Below are 19,853 nucleotides of genomic sequence, written 5' to 3' on the forward strand. Positions count from 1 at the left end.
CATAATTCCTTGAAATTTGTGGCTCTCTGGGACCTGCAAGGGGTGCAGGTGAGATGTGAGGTGCCTGTTCCATCAGTGTGCTTTGGAGAGGCCATGCCTGTCCTGGCGATTCCTTGATTTATAGCTATGCCAGTGGGGTTCAGACAGAGCTAGAATAGAATGATGAAACTTCTGTTTAGAGATGCCTTTCTTGACCACTTCTGATAAACAATGATATTGAATCCCTTTTCATCTGTCTGGGATGAGCCTTAACAAAACCTGTTTATTTTATAGGTACGGACATCTTGTCTACATGTATTTCTCTCTGTTAGTTGTTCTTAACCACTGAGACATCTCATCAGCCCCACCTAGGATGGGCTTTTACCTCTGTTATTAAAGCCAAAGCCCCACACCCATCCTCCAGCATGCTCTTGGCAGCTAAACAAAGCTGCAGCCACACCTGCCAACATTTGTGCAGGGTAAATACACTGCTGTTTTCTCTGTACGAGATACTCTTCCCTTGTTCATGACACGCTTCTCAGGTATGACTTTTTCTTTGTGGTTCTTCTTTTCACCAATCCCAGCATCTAGGAGGCTGCATTTCTGCATGATCAGTAACCTGCACCTTCTGAACTGAGATGAGTGGGAGGTAAGGAGCATGGGGATGCTTTATTTTTCTTATATTAACAGAAGTGAGAACCATTATAGGTCTTGCAAGGTGTGTGTGCTGGCAGGGGCAGTTTGTGTGTGCACACATATTTGTGCGTGAGTATGCATGTGCACATCTGGCACCCATGAAGTTTGTCAGTTTTAAAGAATAGAGAAAACATTATCATGCAATATTTAATCTCAACAATCAGAGAAAATGACCACATGTAATGATAAACATGGCTTAGTTTGAATAACGGGCTGGTACCTTTTGCACTCAAGATGTAGTTCAGTGGCTGAAAGAAGTAAGCGTAATCACGGGGGATCTCTGAGTTCTTGTGTCAGCTATTTTTATAGAATACTGTAGAAAACTTCTATTCTCAAAGCATATCCTTTGCTTTCTGCCAACACTATCCCAAAGCACCTCTGCTGGTTCCATCTGCCTCCCTTCAAGGACACAGCTCACCTGCTTATCTTTAGTTTGGGAAACTGGTAGAAAAACAAAGCAATTCCTATTTGTTCCTGACAGTTTGGAAGGAATTATTTATTGCCTTCCTGGGACTGCACCTCTTCTCTCCCCTCACACTGAACCTTAGCCCCATGCTTCCAGCATGATAATAATCTATTTCTTTCCCCACGCTGCTGCTCCTGGTGTGACCTCTTCTGACCCGATTGAAATTGATTTTGTTGTTGAACTCCCAGCTAGTGCAAATTAATCTGAGATCCACCCAAGATCAGGGAAGCAAGGCAGAGCACAAAGACCTCAAGTACTGAGGGAAAAAATTAGTTCTGCAGAAGGTATTCTAAGTTTGGCAAGATAAATGGTTACAATGCCTGGCTTTGATAGAATGGCTGGCGGAAGAGGGAGGAGAGTGGCGGGGCTCCGGGGCACAAGGCTGTAATTTAATAGCCTAATTTCCTGCCCAGTCCTGCAAAAGTAGCTCTGACAGCTGATGGAAATCACCCAGGGCTTGATCTAGTCCCTGGTGGGGACAAGTTGAGACCTATCTTTCTAAGAGTCTCCAGGAGACAGTACTTCAGTGCACAGCAAAAGCTGTTTGTCGCCTCGCTGCAGAATAAATTCCTCATCTTTTTATGAAAATGATCTCACATTGGTCTATTGGCTGTTTGACACTTATGTCCACCCCTGTACCAACAGAAGGAAGCAATTTTGTCCTGGAGTGTCTTTAGGAACCCAACACTGCTCCTGTGAAACCAACACAGCAAAATCTCCTGAAATTCAAAAGGCATCTTTCCTTAGGAGGGTCTAACACCCAAAGCTAAAATGTTTCCTTATTTTCTCCACAATCACTAAGCAAGAGTTTCTGATTTCCATAGACTCAGGTGTGATGCGCTGCTTAGTATGCTGTTGTGCAGCTGTTTTCTGCCCGGCTAGCAAGCTGTAAAGCAAAGCAGACAAAAGCCTGTGTTCCAGGATCAATTGAAAGAAGGTGTGTCAAGGTTTATGTCTGAGCCAGAATTCCTGAGGAAGTTGATGAAAACCAAAGTCTGTGTCAGTGGGCCTCGGGAAGGTTTTAATTATGTAAAAAACAATGTAGGCAAACAATTGTCTAGGGTAGGATCCTTCAGTAGTACAACTGCCTAAGTGTAGTGCAGGAACCTTCCCAGAGTGGAGGGTGCCATTGACCTACTGTGCTTCTATAAGTTCTATTGATAAATCCTTTGGTTGATCAAGCTGATGTTGGACAGGACCCATCCTTGGCTTTTCAGTACCCTCTCTATATGAGGCAAATAAACACCTCATTACATATGCTCCAGAAATGTTATATAATAGTTGATGTCTAGGCAGAGAATAGATACAACTCAATGAGACAAACTAGGATGTCCATTTTTCCAAAGTGGTTGTACTCTAGAGATTGCACATTTTCTGGCTATATGTAGTATACCATATTGATATAGAGACCCCACAAAGTTGGCTAGAAGACCAGAGAATATTACAGATCATCCAAACAGCACATTGAGAGGGTGGGGCCTAGGCTGTGCTGTCTTCCCAGATGAAACTTAGCCATATAGGAGGAACTGCAACATGAAATATACACACAGGAGGCATCTTTCATGTTAGCCTCCAATTCATCAAGAAAAATTGCTAAGGGAGCAATGTACAGAGGTACTGAGTCAAGTGTTCCTTCTTACAACTAGGAGGCTGGAAGGAAAATCAGGAAAAAGGTCCTGACAAGGTCACTTGAAAGCAAATATGTCAAGATTTATGTGGAGCCAGAGTTATTCAGGAAAAAATATAAAACATCAACTATTGAAGTGCTGAGGCTCTGTGGAGCACTGAAGCCCGAAAAGGTATTTAGGTGGGGAACAGCAGAGAGGCATGAGTGATCTCAGATGAACCTCTGATGTGTGCAAAGGAAATCTCAGGGTGTGGAGCCAATTTGACCTGATCATCTAATAGGATGGCCAGGGTTGCCTACAGATGTAAGCCATAGAGACTAACCAGAGGCTTCATGCTAAGTTGTGAATTAATTGAACCCTTTCTAATTTTCAGCACCCTTGGACTCTGAAGAACAGTAAAGTTACATGTGCCATAATGCGTGTCAACCTCCAAAAGCTTGAGTGACAGGCAGAAGTAGGTGTACATGTAGCATGGTAAATGTTTTGTAAAACTGAAGCTGTCCTAGAGGTGTGCAATTATCCCTCTCTCCCATGAATGTATGTTGTGTGTATTACCCTGTAAGGTAGTACACCACAGCTGGATGTGCCCTGGGGCATACACCTCATAGCTCCTCTGAGGACTTTTACCTAAAGGTGCAAATGTTGAAGCAGTCATACATGGGTGTCTGAAATGGGAGATGACAAAGACAGAAATTGTTTGCCCAGCCCTTAGCATTTCAGATGGCCAGGTGTGTCTGCTAATGGAATTGGAAACTCACAGAGTGACTGTGAAGGACAGGTACTTCCTCATTCCGTGAGGCTGGACCCTGCATTGCTCTTTAGTGGAACAAATCAGGTAATTGGCACAACCACTTCATGATATGTTGTACCAGGCCTTTTGTACTCTTTTAGCTGAGGGGCCCCAAGACCAATTTGTCCTTGCTTGGAGTAGTGAACATGCAGGACCTTCTGAGCATTTCCCAAGGTTCTCTTCTCAGTCCCATGCTTGTCATAGCTTCTATAAAATGTATCAATTATATAGCTTCTATAATGCTAACTCTAAGAGTCTTAGTAAACACATCAAAGAGTTTAAAAGCAGAGTCTCTCTCTCTCTCTCTCTCTCTCTCTCTCTCTCTGTGTGTGTGTGTGTGTGTGTGTGTGTGTGTGTGTGTGTGTGTGTGTGTGTGTGTGTGAAAGTTAGTGAGTGAAAATCTCAGGCTAGGACTAAGTTACCTTCCTACAAGCTGTTAGGAAAGGAAACTCTGGAGACCCCCACCACCTATACCACTCAGGCTATTGACAGTGGTATTAGTTATTGAACTGGATTTAGAAAGTTCTTTGTACTTCTGGAGATGTCGTGTGCTCTGATTGTAGGATATAAAGATTCAAGCTAGACCTGAGTCAAAAGTTTAGACCTTGTGTCTAGCATCTATAGTTCTAGAAGGTGCTAGCCAAGCTGGTGAAGGAGAGTCATTGCCGAGGGCAATGTTAGCTGTGGACCCTATGTTAGGCTATCAGCACACCAGGCAAAATGTTCCTAGGGTAATAGTGGCCTGAACATTGCAAGTGCAAACAAATATTATTTTTAATGGCACAGACCTGTTCCACAGGAGGAAATGAATAATTAGTCTTTCTTGTGTTCCCACGGGGTGGGGGGAGGGAAAGCTATGTCTCAGCAAATCAAACTGCAATTCTGAGAGTATCACTACTGTTTTGTTAATTAGATAGGACATGCCTATAAAAGTTACCCACCTATACAGCTCTTATGTAGCCCATGGTCTTGAATTTGCTATGTATCTAAACCACAGCCTTTAACTTCTGATCATCCTGTTCTACATAATGAGTGCTGGGACTTCAGGTATGTGCCACCACACTCAGTTTATGTGGTGAGTGGGACAAAATTTGAAGATTTGTATGTTAGACAAGTATTCTGCCAACTTAACCACACCACAGTCCCTGCCAAATGTATCTCTAAGCCTCTGAATTCCCATCACTAACAGACAATCAAAAACGAATTCATCTTGTAATGGACATCAGCTGCTGTAGAGACCCACAGCCAGTCACAGGTGTCTCTTTCTGAGGTGCATATTGCTGTGACATGCAGCCAAATACTTCCTTTAAACAGAGGAAATTAATCACATGATCACGTTGGAGCTCAAGGAACATTACAGAAGAGGAGGAAGAAAGAACACCGGAAGCCAAGGATGAGCTGAGGAGACACAGCTGCCAACATGATTCAAAATAATTGTGGTGATTTACACAAGACCCGCATGAGGCCAGGCCTAGCTACAATATTTGTAGTGAGAGAGAGGAGAGCCATGCAATTCACCAGGTTCTTATTTTATCATGAGCATATCATAACTATAATTTATAATTATGTTATATTATTATTACTGATAAAATCACAAATCAGTAAGTTATTTTTCCTTGAAAATATTAGTTTTGAACATTTTCAGACAGTATAAATTCTACACTGTAAAATGTACATCATTCTGGTGACTTCTTGACCTTTTTCTGTTAGACAGAGTTAGATTAACTTATACCCAGTTATTGTGCTTTGAATGAGAAATGTCCCTGAGAGGTTCATGTATTTGAACACATGGTCACCAGTTGGTGGTGGCACTGTTTGGGGAGATTATAGAAGCTTTAGGAAGTACAGCCTCACTGGAGGAAGTACATCACTATGGGGTGGGCTTGAAGGATGTATAGCCTTGCCTCACTTCTTCCCCCCACCCCATCTCTGCTTCCTAGATGCAATCACTGGTGCTGGAAAATATAACCATGGGCAAGTATAAAAACCCTTGTTTTTAAATATCAGTAGGAATTGATATAATTTATCTCCATATGTGTGTTTGTGTGAGTGTGTGTATAGCCAGTATCAAGATGGCTCTAACATTTTTCTTGTTTTACTTTTGCTCATTGGGCAGGTGGTTTTTTATTGCCATCCTTGGTCAGAATCTCAAATTCTATCAAGTTCTATGATGTTCTTATATAGAGAAATCACATCATATGCCCTGGACTATAAACCAAGATATATCCTAAACTCTGTTCCATGAGACTCATTAATTTTTAAGTATGTTTAACTTAAAGGTTTGAATAAAATAGAAATGGGTGCATTTAAAAAACAACTTACCAGAATTCCCTTTCTCACAAAAAAATAATAAACTTCAAAAATATAAAGAAAGGGTTTTGGTTGAACTATTTGAAGAACAAAGGTGTTTTTACAGCTCCGCCTTCCTCCTCAAGTAACTCCGTATGGTGGAAAATCACTTTCCACCTAAAAGACCAATTTTAGATTAAATAGGAGGTACAAGTGTTTGATCTGAAAAAATGCCATTCACTAGAAATGGTGGTTATTATAGCAGCTAGATGATTAAGAAACTTTCTCTGACCAAGAACAACAACAACAACAACCAAAAAAAAATAGAACTCTACAAGAATCTTAAAGAACCACAGAGGAGAGGTGGAGTTCTGTTTGAGTGAAATGGGAAGTCTGGGCTGGGTTGCAAAGGCTGGCTCCTGGGACTAGTGCACTGAGGAGAATCTCTAACTTGACCTCCCACGTTCCTGCAGAAGTTCTGACAGAAGTTCCTCCTAGGGAGACTCTGGGCTTCATGCTTATAAAAGATTTGTCCTCACTTCCTAAGGATACCGAGGGTAGAAGGCTGACTGTTAAAGCCACTTTATCTGTGGGCTTTTTGATAGATGAGGAAAAAAAAAACAATTTAAAAATTACTCCAAATCCCTCTTCACTGAAACTTGAATGGGAAATTCAAGCTCACATGAGCATGAAGAAGTTGTTATGAATCTGAAATATTCAAAGGTAAGCCCAATATATATGGTGGGTTTTTCTCTAGTTACTACGCAGTACAAAATAAATCACAAATGCTAGTGGATGCTGACTTACCCAGGCACAGGCTGTGATCACATGCAATAGGTAAGAAAGGGAGAGGAAGGGGGCAGGATAACTTATTGCCAGTGGTGTCTTTCTGGTGCCTGAAACATTCCCTGAACAATTACAAGTCATTTCACTACTGTGTGTTTGATTCTGGAGTTTTTATAGGAATGAGATCAGTATCTGAATGGATTTGGTTCATTTAAAAATTGTTTAAGTTTCAATGTACTCTTTTCATAGGGTAGATATATCTGGGCATCACTGGACATGTGGCTCAAGACACCCAGTTGGTCAGCAGTGGGTTTAGGGCCTGAACAAAGAACCATCTGCTTCACTTCACCTTGGGCATGTAGGGATGATTCACGCCTCGGGTCCTGCTTAATCCTGATATTAAGACCCAATGTGTAAAGCATCTGCTAATGAGGAAAGGGAGAAAGGAAGAGTGATTATGATGATATATGAGGCTCATAGCATCAAACCCACAAGACTTGTGAATTCTTCTCTAAATCATATTATGATATCACAAGATTAAGATGGCACTTTTAAATATAGTGCCAAATAGAAATGGCTGGAAATTAAAGACTTTTGATATTGATTGATAATTTACAATGCCAAAACCTTCCCCTGTTTGTATAGGGTTTCTGATTTACTTTGTAATCTTCCTCTTTCTGTCTCTGTGTCTCTCTCTCTCTCTCTCTCTCTCTCTCTCTCTCTCTCTCTCTCTCTCTCTCTCTCTCTCTCTCTCCTTCTCTCTCCTTTTTCCAGTGAATAATGTAACATGAGCATACACACTTGAGGAACTGTGAGAACACTAAACTGAGATGAGCATAAAGATCAAGTGCTCTCATTGAATTTTGCTTCCCCAGATGTCTGTGAACTAGTGTTCACTAGCCACAGGACTGGTTTAGAGACCTTCCCAGGCAAGGACTCTTTGCCTTGCCTTTAAGAGAGGCAAGCATATGCAAAGTAAAGGAGTAAGAGAATCCATTGTTTAGTGCAGACATCACCTTAATCTAGAAGGGCAGGAGAACACTGAGATATTTTTGGTCATGGTCACACAAGCACCCGTTGCCCCAAGCTCCACTAAATCATAGATCGGGATTTTGTTGTCTCAATCTACTTCACTGTGAAAATAGCTCATCCCTGATAGGCAGTTGACAGTGGATCTCTCTTTAGGGATGACTATGGATGTTCAGGAACAGACCAAGACTCTGGATTCTGTAAGAAATTGTAATTATGGGCCATTATGAATATCACTGTCATCTGTTGTGAGATAAATGATAGACACATACTGCTTAGCTATCGAAAGCCTGAGGTAGAAAAATTGTGAAAACAGCTGGTGCTTGGGGGCAGAGCCCTCCTCTTAATCTAAACACATTCTTGTCACCCTCAGCTCCCAAAGACAGTTTTAGTGTAAAGACAATGCAGACAAACCTGACATTATGTTCTCTCTTTCTCTCTCTCTCTCTCTCTCTCTCTCTCTTTCTCTGTGTGTGTGTGTGTGTGTGTGTCCCTCCCCCTCTAACCCCACTCTCTCTTCTTTAATACACACACTTAATATATACACTATATGTGCAAGATGTACAAAGATGCAAAATACACACACTCAACACAGATACCTGTGCAAGAGATACAGTCCTAGAGAGGAAAGGGGACCCAGTCATTGTAAGAGAAGCCCAACAATCTGAGGTCTCTACAGGAGCAAAATGAGCTCAGGGATAGAGAAAGGTAAATTCCCACAGGCACTGATATTAGAGTATCCTTTATCCTTTATTCTTTCTCAGCAGTCTGACTTCTTATCTGACACAGTTTTCATGTAGAGATAATCCTTCATCCACATAGAAAACATTATTTTTAAATCTACCAGAAACCACTGGGGCACATCAGCTGCAGAGTACAGAAAACTCTCTGGTCCTAAGGAACTGGAGGTAATGGAAGACACCAGGTGTTCATAGGAGAAGATAGGGAAAGAAAAGAAGCAGAAAACAAATAGACTGGGGCAGAAGACAGAGACAAAGAGGAAGAATAAAGTGAGGCCCTTTCACAAAAGTACTTACAGGTCTGGGAGATGTCAATCTACTATCTCTGAATTTGTATTTGATTCCCCTCTTCTCACCTTCCTCCTTCTTCCTCTCTCTCTCTCTCTCTCTCTCTCTCTCTCTCTCTCTCTCTCTCTCTCTCTCTCTCTCTCTCTCTCTCTCTCTCTCTCTCTCTCTCTCTCTCTCTCTCTTCTCTCTCTCTCACTTAAGTTGTGTTCCTTCCTAGTGGGTAGCATAGACCAGCTCTTGTATTTGAACTCTAGTTTCTCTCCTTCCCCTAAGCCACAGTAATAATAACCACATAGACCATGAATGTTCTTCATCCCTGAACTATGACCTTCACATTATTTTTGCTTCCCCTCTGTGAAAATTTTATTCCAGATGGAACCACAATATGTAAAGTGGGCAATTATTCCCATGTGAGCATCTCTGTGTCACCTGCTTGGATCATGTTCACGGTCTTTCCATTGTTATTACAGCCCCCTTTCGTGAAACAATCAAGTCTACAACTCTATAGTAATACATGATTTTGCACACAGGCAAGTGTTTAGAGTCACCCAGAGTCAAAGTATCCACTGAGATGAGGTGACAGCCCAGATCTCTCTGATACCCCTCTTCATTACTGGGAAACCCTTTCCCTTTCCCCTTCTTGTAAGGATGAATGTGGTCTAATATTCAATTCTTCCTCAAATTGTAACAATAACCCCACTGTTTTTCTATATATCATGAATCAACCAAACGACAAGGACTGAATCATGCTGAATTCAAAGGATGCCATTTTCAAACAGTACCTCCATCTAAATAGATTCATATCACAGGACAATTGAAACAGTCAAGCTCTATGAGGCTTTGGATGTTTTGAACAAAATAGACTGACTGGAAATAAATTATTCTTAATATAAATGTCAACAGTGTTTCTTTATCTTATGTTAGTCCCCAATAACGGTACAGAAAAACCAAGATTTATTTAAAACTGCACCTCAATAGTTAAGCAATTGAATGATCTATCTTTACTTTCTATGCTAATGTGACTACCTCTCAGCGCCATTCCATGATATTTGCATATAATTATTGGTCTGGCTTCTTCATGGCTCCAATTCCTCCATCCTACCAGCATATCTCCCTCCTTCTCTCCTTCCTTTCACTAGCGGATATCCCACCTTTGTTGTCTATTCTGTCCAGACATTGGGTGATCAGCATTTATTAACAAGGCAGAGAATAAATGATAAGAACTATTTATACAAACTTGAAACAGGGGGTTCTTGTATAAACACTGCAGTGCCATGTCAGCATTGAAACAAGACATGAGGGCAGAGAAATCAGCATTTGAATAACCCAAGGGTAAACTTTCATAGCTTCCAAAACATTATGCCTACAACTGACCTATACTCCATCACTCCTCAGTGAGTCCCCAGTGGTCTAGCTTTGCTGGAAACTCATTCATAACTGCTTAACCAAGAATCAAACATTCTAAAAAGAAAAAAAATGCCATCAGGCCCAATAGGACTTGTCAACTGTCAACTGCTTGCAGCCATGTGATATAGCACACATCTTCCACCTGGTTATGCATCTCTGTACACCTCTGCCTGGGTGGTAGATGCTCCATACACAGGCATCTGGATGGACAGCCAGATAAGCTCCTTGACCACAGAAGCCCTCCCCATCCCTGCAGAGAAGATTCCACACTAACTCTCATTGTGCAGTTATCAAGCCCAATAACTACACAGCTTCTTGATTCTTACTAACTTTATTAAGGTGTTTCACATTTAATCACATCTTCACTTGTTTCATAACAAGGATATAGAAAATCTGTGAGAACAGAGAACACTGATATGTTCATGTCTAAAATGGATAACATTCTCTTGGATGCTCTTCTGACCACCCTAACAGGATCCCTCTGACCAACCGAAGCAGTGGGATATAGCTGACTCTCATCAGCTAACTTGCCCACCACACCCTCATGCTGACTCCAACCATGGTGAGATGAGGTTCATCAGTCTGGACTAAATCTTATGGCAATTAGGTGTTCTGCCCTTTATTCATCAAACTGATGCTCTGAAGAGCAGGACAAGGAATGTGAAGACAGGTGATCAAGAGCAGGAAGTTCCAGAACCTACCTCTCTACCTAAAACTAAGTTTATGTGAACATCTATGTCATATCTTTGTAAATTATATATAATTTTAAAGTCTTAGATCATCTGTGTTCCCTACCAGAAGCCCATAAAAGAGGCAAAGCCTGAGATGCCCCCCACCTCTTGGAATAAAATAATGGCTCTCTTAAGCCCTATTCTGAACCAAAGCAGAATGTATAACCAGAAGAGCCTGGCTTTCAAGAAAACCACAGAACTTTTCTACCAAAGCAAAGAAGATCCATTTCTGCTTCAGTCCATTCCCACAAGAAAGGCAATTGCAAGTATCAGACAAACAAGCCTATCTATTGATGCTCATCCTACTCACTGAGCAGATGCAATCCATTGTGAATGCCTGGGAAACTCTGTGTATATGAAATGTGCATGTGCTTACTTATATGCATGTGTCTGAATGTGGTGTGTGTGTGTGTGTGTGTGTGTGTATGTGTTGTGTTCCTAGTACTTTCACATGTTGATCCAGTGAGAATCTTGTGTTACTAGCTATGTCTATTATTACTGTTGCTGTTGTTTGGAGAACTGCACATCAGGATAGAATTCTAAGTAAAATTGCATAATTCTAATCTTCCAAGCCTGTGGAGTATGGTAGCCTGTATAGTATGCAAAAAGAGATGCATCCATGTTTTGTGTATAGAGTTTAAGGTTACGGAAAGATATTATATTATGATCCTTTATCCAAAAACAACGAGTTTTATAACATTAAAAATGATGTTAGTTACAAACATAAGGACAGAAAATATAGTGTGTGGAGATAGAAACAAGGTGTCATCCAATTCCTGTCTTAATGTGAAATATAATGCCTAGGCAAAGATAAAATTCCTGAACTTTCTGGAATTTGAAATTCCCAGTGTAGGATGGGAATGGGATCTTCAGTAAGGATGGTGTGAGAAAGATTTTATTTCTAATGTTTATCACAAGAATCTACAAAAAAAAATGTTTTTTACACAGCCTGTGAGAGAGTTTCACAAATAAACAGGCTTGCCACCAAGACTGAAAACTTGAGTTCAGTTCCCAGAATCCACATGGTAAAAGGAAAAAATCAACTTTCAAAAATTTTCACAGGATGGACATACCTAGCTACTCACCCCCATACACACTGTGCACACATGCACACATACAAAGCATATGCACACACACCACATATGTACACTAAAGACACACCATATATAAACCACACACACATACACGGTGACCACATGAATGCACCACATACACACCACATATAAAACATACAGATACCACACATAGACACACAGACCACACATTCATACACCACACACACCACAATACACCACATACAAACAACATAAACATACACACACACTGAATATTTATATCGCACATACCACACACAAAGTGTACACACATTCGCATATACACCACACATAGACCATACACAAACTCCAGATACGTACTCCACACATACACACCCCCATACCCCACACCTCACATCCTCCCCCACATATATATTTGCCACATATACACACTACACACATACAACATACAAACCACACACAAACACCACACATGTACACCACATACATTCACAATACTACATACAAAATACACAAATACACATCACACATATACAGCACACACACACACACACACACACACACACACACATTAGAGACAGACAGACAGGCAGGCAGGGGGAGGCAAAAAAGTATAAATTTTAAAAATGATGCTTAGACGAAAGATCATTGTATGTGAGAGGTTTTACATTTTTCTTGTTTTCTTCTTGTCTCTGGAGAATTGTTTTCAAATTTCTCCCTTACTATTTGACCTCAGAACAATAGACTATATTCCTACTATCAGTGGTATTTTCTCACATTAAAAGAATTTTTCAAACTCTCCAGCTCTGGGGATTTGGATAAGTGCTCCACAGACATTTGTGTGAGGGTGTGACTGGACCTGGGGGGAAGACAACTAGAACTAGGTTTCTACTTCATTTCTTACTGTGTCTGGAGAAAAGGAAATTTGTGTGCTTTAAATATAAGCAATTCACTCCTTCCCATACCACTGTAGTTAAATTTCCCACAGCTAACTGGATATGTTTCCTATTTTCTCCTCTCTAGGAAATAACGTTACTCACTTATTGAAGAGAAAATCTAGCTAGTCTTCTTATTATAGGAATTAGAGATCAATTTGGGGATGAAGGACATGAAGCAAAAATCCTGAGCTTTGTGGCCCATTAAGCATTAAAAATCCGTTTGAAGCAGCTATTTGGATACACAGCAGCTATCACAGCAATAGCGGCTAGTCACAGTAGAAGGTGCTGGAATGTGCCAGCAAGGTGGCTGGTTCTCCGCGTGGCAACAGACTTGCCCCAGTGTTGATGGCAACTGTCCACATAAGTAACAACACCTATCAGACAAAGCTACATCTTCAGAGTACTGTGGTACAAGACCCCTGAGCCACACTGAGAAAATGAATTGACCACTGAGGAAGGACGACATTCCAGTAGATGAGATGAGAGAGATAACTTCCCTTGAAGGTGAGACCAACAATACTCACCTTATCTGGAGGACTGAGTGCAGCAATAGCTCTTAATTGCTGAACCATTTCTCCAGCTTCTAGATTAGTGGTTTTACACTAACATGTTTTTCAAATTTAAATCACCTGATAAAACGTATTTTCTTCTTCTTTAGGTCCTCTAATCCATTTGGTTTATTTGCTTGTTTAATAGATAAATAAAATAAATTTGTTTTAGTATTTTTCTATTAACTAAACATTTTGAGCATCATTCATGTTTTATTATTTTTTATTAAGTAATTAATCAACCAATACCTTGCATGCTCCATGTTCTCTTATCCCCTTCCTATTCTTATGAGCTCCACTTCCTCCTAACAGTTCCCCTTCTTCCTTAGCTGTTGGTTTGTGTGTGTGTGTGTGTGACTCTCTGAGTTTAATATGATTATTTACATAAGCATGGGTTTGGGCTGACTGTTAAAACATAGACACCTAACTAGTGAAACGAGTGAAAATGATACTTGTCCTCCATTTGCCATTAATGGTCAATCCTAGGGAAAGACAGTGTTTCACCGGTCTCTCCCACCTCCAGGGTGGAATATTGATAAGCAGGTAATCACAGTGACATTGAATTTGAGTGCAACAGCCATGCTTTGTTCAGGAGACAAGATTGTATGCAGCTCCTCCCAAACCCTTCCATTTCCTTTTAAGGAAATGACCAAAATTTCTTGATAACATTTTTAATGTTCTAATAATGGACATTTAAATTAATCTGGGCCAATTAAAGACCAATAATCAGAACTGCAAAGATGTACTAGAAATGAGCAGGGTGGGCTGCTGCTGAGTGGGGCAGATGACAGATCCCTGAATGCTTTGAGGAATCCCATGCTAAGCACTTTGGAGGCTATAAATTCCACAGTTAAACTGTGAGAGACGGAGGTCCCATAACATGCTCTCTGTCTATGATATTTATCTTTTAAAAGATTTGGCCTTCTGCACAGACACACAGTCAGTAATTCCCAGGCTGACATTTTCGTTTCTCTGTTCTCACACAGTTTTCTGACCTTTGAATAACTGTTGGAGGGGGGCTGCCGCTCGTGGGCACTGTGTGTGTCTCAGAGCGATGGGAATGGGCATCAGGAAGCAGGCAGAGAGAAGCTTTGTCTCTGTGGAATGCTTCTAATTTCGGAGCAGAGCATGAGAGGAGAGTGAGCCAGAGTGGCCAATTAAGAGGCAGCCAGCAGCCTGACTTCAGGGACATTTGTCAAAAGCCACCATGCAGTACTGTAACACTGTCACCACCACAGTGCCCTTAAGTATGCATCTCAGTTCTTAGACAGGTGCAATGAGCGAAGATGAAAGCAGGAAGGGAAAAGACTACAAGGAGGAGAGAGAATCCAATGTTCAATGTGACTCTCACATCAGGCAAATCTTAGGGACACCTGCACAGAAAGCCATTTGTACACAGCTAAGGGCATTACTGATAGGACAGGTGGGAACACACGTGGTCATGAGGCAATCTACACTCAAGAATTTGCTATGGACCCTCAGACAAAGCACATTCTCACATCAGTCAGCTACTTCATAGACCTCCTTTCAGATGCTGTAAAGAGAAAAACAGAGCATCAACTTTGCCTCTACCAGCTTCTAAGTGAATGGGATTCTTTTTCTTTTTTTTTATTGGATATTTTATGTATTTACATTTCAAATGTTATTCCCATTCCTGGTTTCCCCTCCAGATTCCCCCTCTTACATCCCCCTTCCCCTGCTTCTATGAGGATGCTCCCCCTCCCACCCACCTACTCCCACCTCACCACCCTTGCATTCCCCTACACTTGGAATTGAGCCTTCACAGGACCAAGGGCTTTACCTATTGATACCAGGAAATGCCATCCTCTGGTACATATGCGGCTGGAGTCATGAGTACTCTTTACGTAGGTAGGGTTGAGTATCAGGTATGAGAGGAGATGGGGAAGATATATAGAAGGTCAAGAATTTGAATGAAGGTGTGTAGCAATGGGGGCTAGGGAACTGGGGGTAGCCACCAGGAAGTCCTAGACGCCAGGAAAGCAAAAGGCTCCCAGGACCCAACAAGGATGAGATTAGCTGAAATGCCCAACAAAGGGGAGGGAGAACATGTAGAGACCATATCCAGAGGTTAGGGAAGACCCCAGGTTGGGGGATGGGGCCACCAAATTCATCTCCAAATTCTTTACCCGGAAGGGCTCCTGTCTAAAGGAAATACAGGGACAAAGTGTGGATCAGAGACTGAAGGAAAGGCCATCAAGAGAATGCCCCACCTGGAGATCCATCCCATATACAGATACCAAACCCAGACACTATTGCATTTGCCAAGAAGTGCTTGCTGACAGGAGCCTGTTATAACTGTCTCCTGAGAGGTTCTCCAGAGCCTGACAAATACAGAGATGAATTCTTGAGTTAACCATTGGACTTAGCACTGGGTCCCCAATGGAGGAGTTAAAGAAAGACTAAGGGAGCTGAAGGGATTTTTACCCCATAGAAAAAGCAACAATACCAACCAACCAAACCCCTCAGAGCTCTCAGGCACCAAACCACAAACCAAAGAGTACAAGTCAATGGGATTCTTAACTGTGGCCCGAGGACAGGCAGCTCAGCTCTGACATACTCTGGGAATGTCTCCCATCCCCGATGCTGAAGGTTCTCCTTCTGGAAAAGGAAAGGTCAGGAATGGCCAGCAGAACCAGTCCTGGATGTGTTGATGTACACAGTGTGATAAACAGCTTCCAGCTGGGGATATCTACCTTTCCAAAAATCTCTCTGGACTAGGAGGGAGGGGCGAGCTTTCTCCTTCCCAGAACAGGAAGCTGTATCTGCTCCGGCTAAGAACTTCTGCCTTATTGGACTTAGATTATGGGTTGCTTATTTGGGGCAAAGGTGCTATTATTGAGCAAGTTCTTTTTTTGCCTAGTCTTCTTATTTGAGAGTTGTGTGAGAGGATATACTTGTTAGATGACCTCTAAGTAAAAGAGAAGAGAGCAAGGGAGGACGCGTGGGTACTCTCTTTCAGAAGATACAAAGCAGGTAGGGAGGAGCTTTGCTATTGCTCAAAAGCCATCATGGAACAAAATTTCTGTTCGTTAAACACCTATCACAAGATGCAATTAGTGAGAGCACTGATTTAAACCACACATTTAATGGAATGGTCATTTAATTTAATGCAATCAGGATATTCATGAAACACAGACACACACACACATGTAGGCATGTATATACACACTTACACACTTCCAGTGTTTTTTATGAAACTATAGCTTACCATATAACTATGCATGTGCTGATAACTATGGAGAGAAGCAGAGAAAGGAGGGATGTTTGAAAGAGAAGATGAGCCGGGATTCTGGATCCTGCTGGCTCTAGATATATCCACTTCTCATACTCTCCTGGAACTTTCGTGTGTGTGTGTGTGTGTGTGTGTGTGTGTGTGTGTGTGTGTGTGTGTGTGTGTTAGGATGATGTGACTGTGGTGTATAAGAGAGTACATGTCTGTCTTATGAGTGAGTTGTGTGGAGGAGTGTGTACATAAATGAGTCACTCTCATTTAACTCAAGTTTTCTTTGGGAATCACTTGCTCAAGTCATCCAATATAGGAGAACATCTGCCTTAAATCAGAAAACACTGTATAATCGATATAATTTATAATTATGTAAGTTATGCTAATGCAAAGCCATCATCAGATGCTGTCACATGAGAAAAGCAGGCAGGATATTGCTTGATTGTAACTGCAAATGCATAGTTTTATCTTTTTTAAATGAGTCAAATCCTGTATCTATTGTACATACACAGAGCACATGGATCATATAATATATGCAATGCACACACACACACACATACACACTCACACACACACACACACACACACACATATGGGGAAAGAGGGAAAGGGGATATCTGCTATGATTTCTAGCCAGTGCTGCATCTTTACACACCATTTCCAGCAGCAGATGAGAGCATCCTCTTGAGAGTCAGCTGGCAATGTGTTCATTCCCACAGGTACCACTTGAGAGGGCTGAGTGTTTTTTAATGAAACACGAGTCCCGAGTTCTATGATTGCCCTCACTGCCACAGTGATCAAGAGCACATGGCTGTCAGATGGAGACAGGCCATGATCTTTGAGTAATGTTACGAGGAGGACTCCTTGGCTGAACAGGATGGAAATTAGCATGGGATTAAAAATCAGGACAGTTATGCTGATGCAAAGGCCATCATCAGAGTTTGTCACATGAGAAAAGCCAGCAGGGTGGTGCTTGACAGTAGCTGCAAATCCTGTGACAGGAGCTTTATAGCAAATTAGAGATATGGATGGACAATCAGAAACCCTATTTCATGCACCATCCCTCACAGCTCTCATGATCCATGCACATCACATTAAACTTTGGGGGTTTTATTGTCTTATTTACTTACATTTCATATGCAGTCCTCCTTCCTGGTCTCCCCTCCACGAACCCCCACCCATTCTAACCTCTCCCCTTTGTCTCTAAGGTGCTCCTCTACCCACCCACTGTCGCTTCACCCCTTCTCTGGGGCATCAAGCCTCCACAAGACCAAGCCCCTCCCCTCCCACTAATACCAGACAATTGTCAATCTGACAACTGTCAGTTGATTGACGTTGTTCTTCCTCTGGGTTTGCAATCTCCTTCAGCTCCTTCAGTCTTTCCCCTAACTCTTCTATTGGGGTCCCCAGGTTCAGTCAAATGGATGGCCGTACCTGCATCTGTCATAGTCGGGTGCTAGCAGAGCCTCTCAGAGGACAGCCATGCCAGGTTCCTGTCTGCAAGCACATCTTGGTATCAGCAATAGTGTCTGGGTTTCATAGTTGTGGATGGGACGAACACCAAGGAGGGGCAGTTTGTGGATGGCCTTATCTTTAGTCTCTGCTTCATTTTTTGTCCCTGCATTTCCTTTAGACAGGAACAATTCTGGGTTTAAAATGTTGACATGGGTGGGTGGCCCCATCCCTCAACTGGGACCATGTCTATTTACTGGAGTAGATTTCTTCAGGTTCTAGTTCCCTACTGTTGAGCTTTTGGGCTAGAGTCATCCCCATTGGGTCCTGGAAGCCTATCACATCCCTGGTATTTGGGACATTATAGTGCTTCCCCCCATTCATCCCCCACTATTGCTAAATACTTCTATTCATTTTCCTGACCCTCTGGACTTCTCTCCTGTCTCCCCCCATACTTGATTCTATCCCCACTTCTTCTCCCCGCCCCCTCTCACACTCAGGTCCCTCCCTCCCTCTGTTGTGTGTCATTATTTTGCTCCCCCTTCTAAGTGAGACTGAAACATCCACACTTTGACCTTCCTTCTTGTTAAGCTTCATATGGTCTGTGAGTTGTATCATGGGTATTCTGAGCTTTTTAGCTAATATCTACTTCTCGGTGAGTATATACCATTTATGTACCTTTTGGGTACCTGTCCTAGGTTACCTCACTCAGGATGATATTTATCAGTTCCATCCATTTTTCTGCAAAATTCATGAGGTTCTCATTTTTTAATAGCTGAGTGGTACTCTATTGTGTAAAGTACATTTTTTGTATCCATTCTATCATTGAGGAACATCTGGGTTGTTTCTAGCTTCTGGCTATTATAAATAAAACTGCTATGAACATAGTACAGCATGCGTCGTTACGATTTGGTGGAGCAATTTTGGGTATATACCCAGGAGTAGTATAACTGGGTCTTCAGGTAGAACTATTTCAAATTTTGTGAGGAACTGCCAGATTGACTTCCAAAGTGGTTGTAGCAGCTGACAATCCCACCAGCAATGGAGGAGTGTTCTTCTTTTTGTTATTCCATATAAATGTAGACATCCTTGCCAACACCTTCTGTCCCCTGAGTTTTTTTATCTTAACCAGTCTGATTGGTGTAAGGTGGAATATCAGGGTTGTTTTGATTTGCATTTCCCTGATGAATAATGATGTTAAACATTTCTTTAGGTTCTTCTGAGCCATTTGAGATTCCTCAGTTAAGAATTCTTTGTCTGTCACTGTACCCCATTTTTAATTGAGTTATTTGGTTTTCTGGAGTCTAACTTCTTGAGTTCTTTGTATATTTTCGATATTAGTCCTCTATGGGTGTAGGGATAGTAAAGATGTTGTCCCAATCTGTAGGCTGCTCTTCTGTCCACTGGATAGTGTCCTTTGCCTCACAGAAGCTTTTCAGTTTCATGAGGTCCCATTCATCAATTGTTGATTTTAGAGCATGAGCCATTGTTGTTCTGTTCAGAAAAATTTCCCCTGTGCCAATGTGTTTGAGGCTGTTCCCATTTTCTCTTCTATTAGTTTTAGTGTATCTGGTTAGATGTGGAGGCCCTTGATCCTTGGACTTGAACTTGGTACAAGGAGACAAAAATGGATCAATTTGCATTCCTCTACATGCAGAACACCAGTTAGAACTGCACCATTTGTTGAAGATGCTTTCTCTTTTTCTACTGTATGTTTTTGGCTTCGTTGTCAAAGCTCAAGTGACCTTACGTATGTGGATTTATTTTAAGGTCTTTAATTCTATTCC

The 19,853-nt window shown here is 41.7% G+C and overlaps 1 long non-coding RNA gene across 3 annotated transcripts in view; it reads left to right on the plus strand.

Annotated features, from left to right (window-relative positions):
* The first annotated feature begins 284 nt into the window (after nucleotides 1–284).
* Gm45941 overlaps nucleotides 285–19,853 on the plus strand; it is a 39,060-nt gene continuing 19,491 nt past the window's right edge. Inside the window, exons 1-2 of one of the 3 annotated variants that reach the window (XR_381390.3) lie at nucleotides 420–458; nucleotides 564–628. This is a non-coding gene — a long non-coding RNA (predicted gene, 45941). Of the gene's footprint in view, nucleotides 629–19,853 lie in introns of all 3 variants that reach the window. The other 2 variants (XR_381389.3, XR_381388.3) reach the window with 2 other exon arrangements.

The sequence above is a fragment of the Mus musculus genome, chromosome 12 (genome assembly GCF_000001635.26).
Source record: "Mus musculus strain C57BL/6J chromosome 12, GRCm38.p6 C57BL/6J".
NCBI classification, from domain to species: Eukaryota; Metazoa; Chordata; class Mammalia; order Rodentia; family Muridae; genus Mus; species Mus musculus.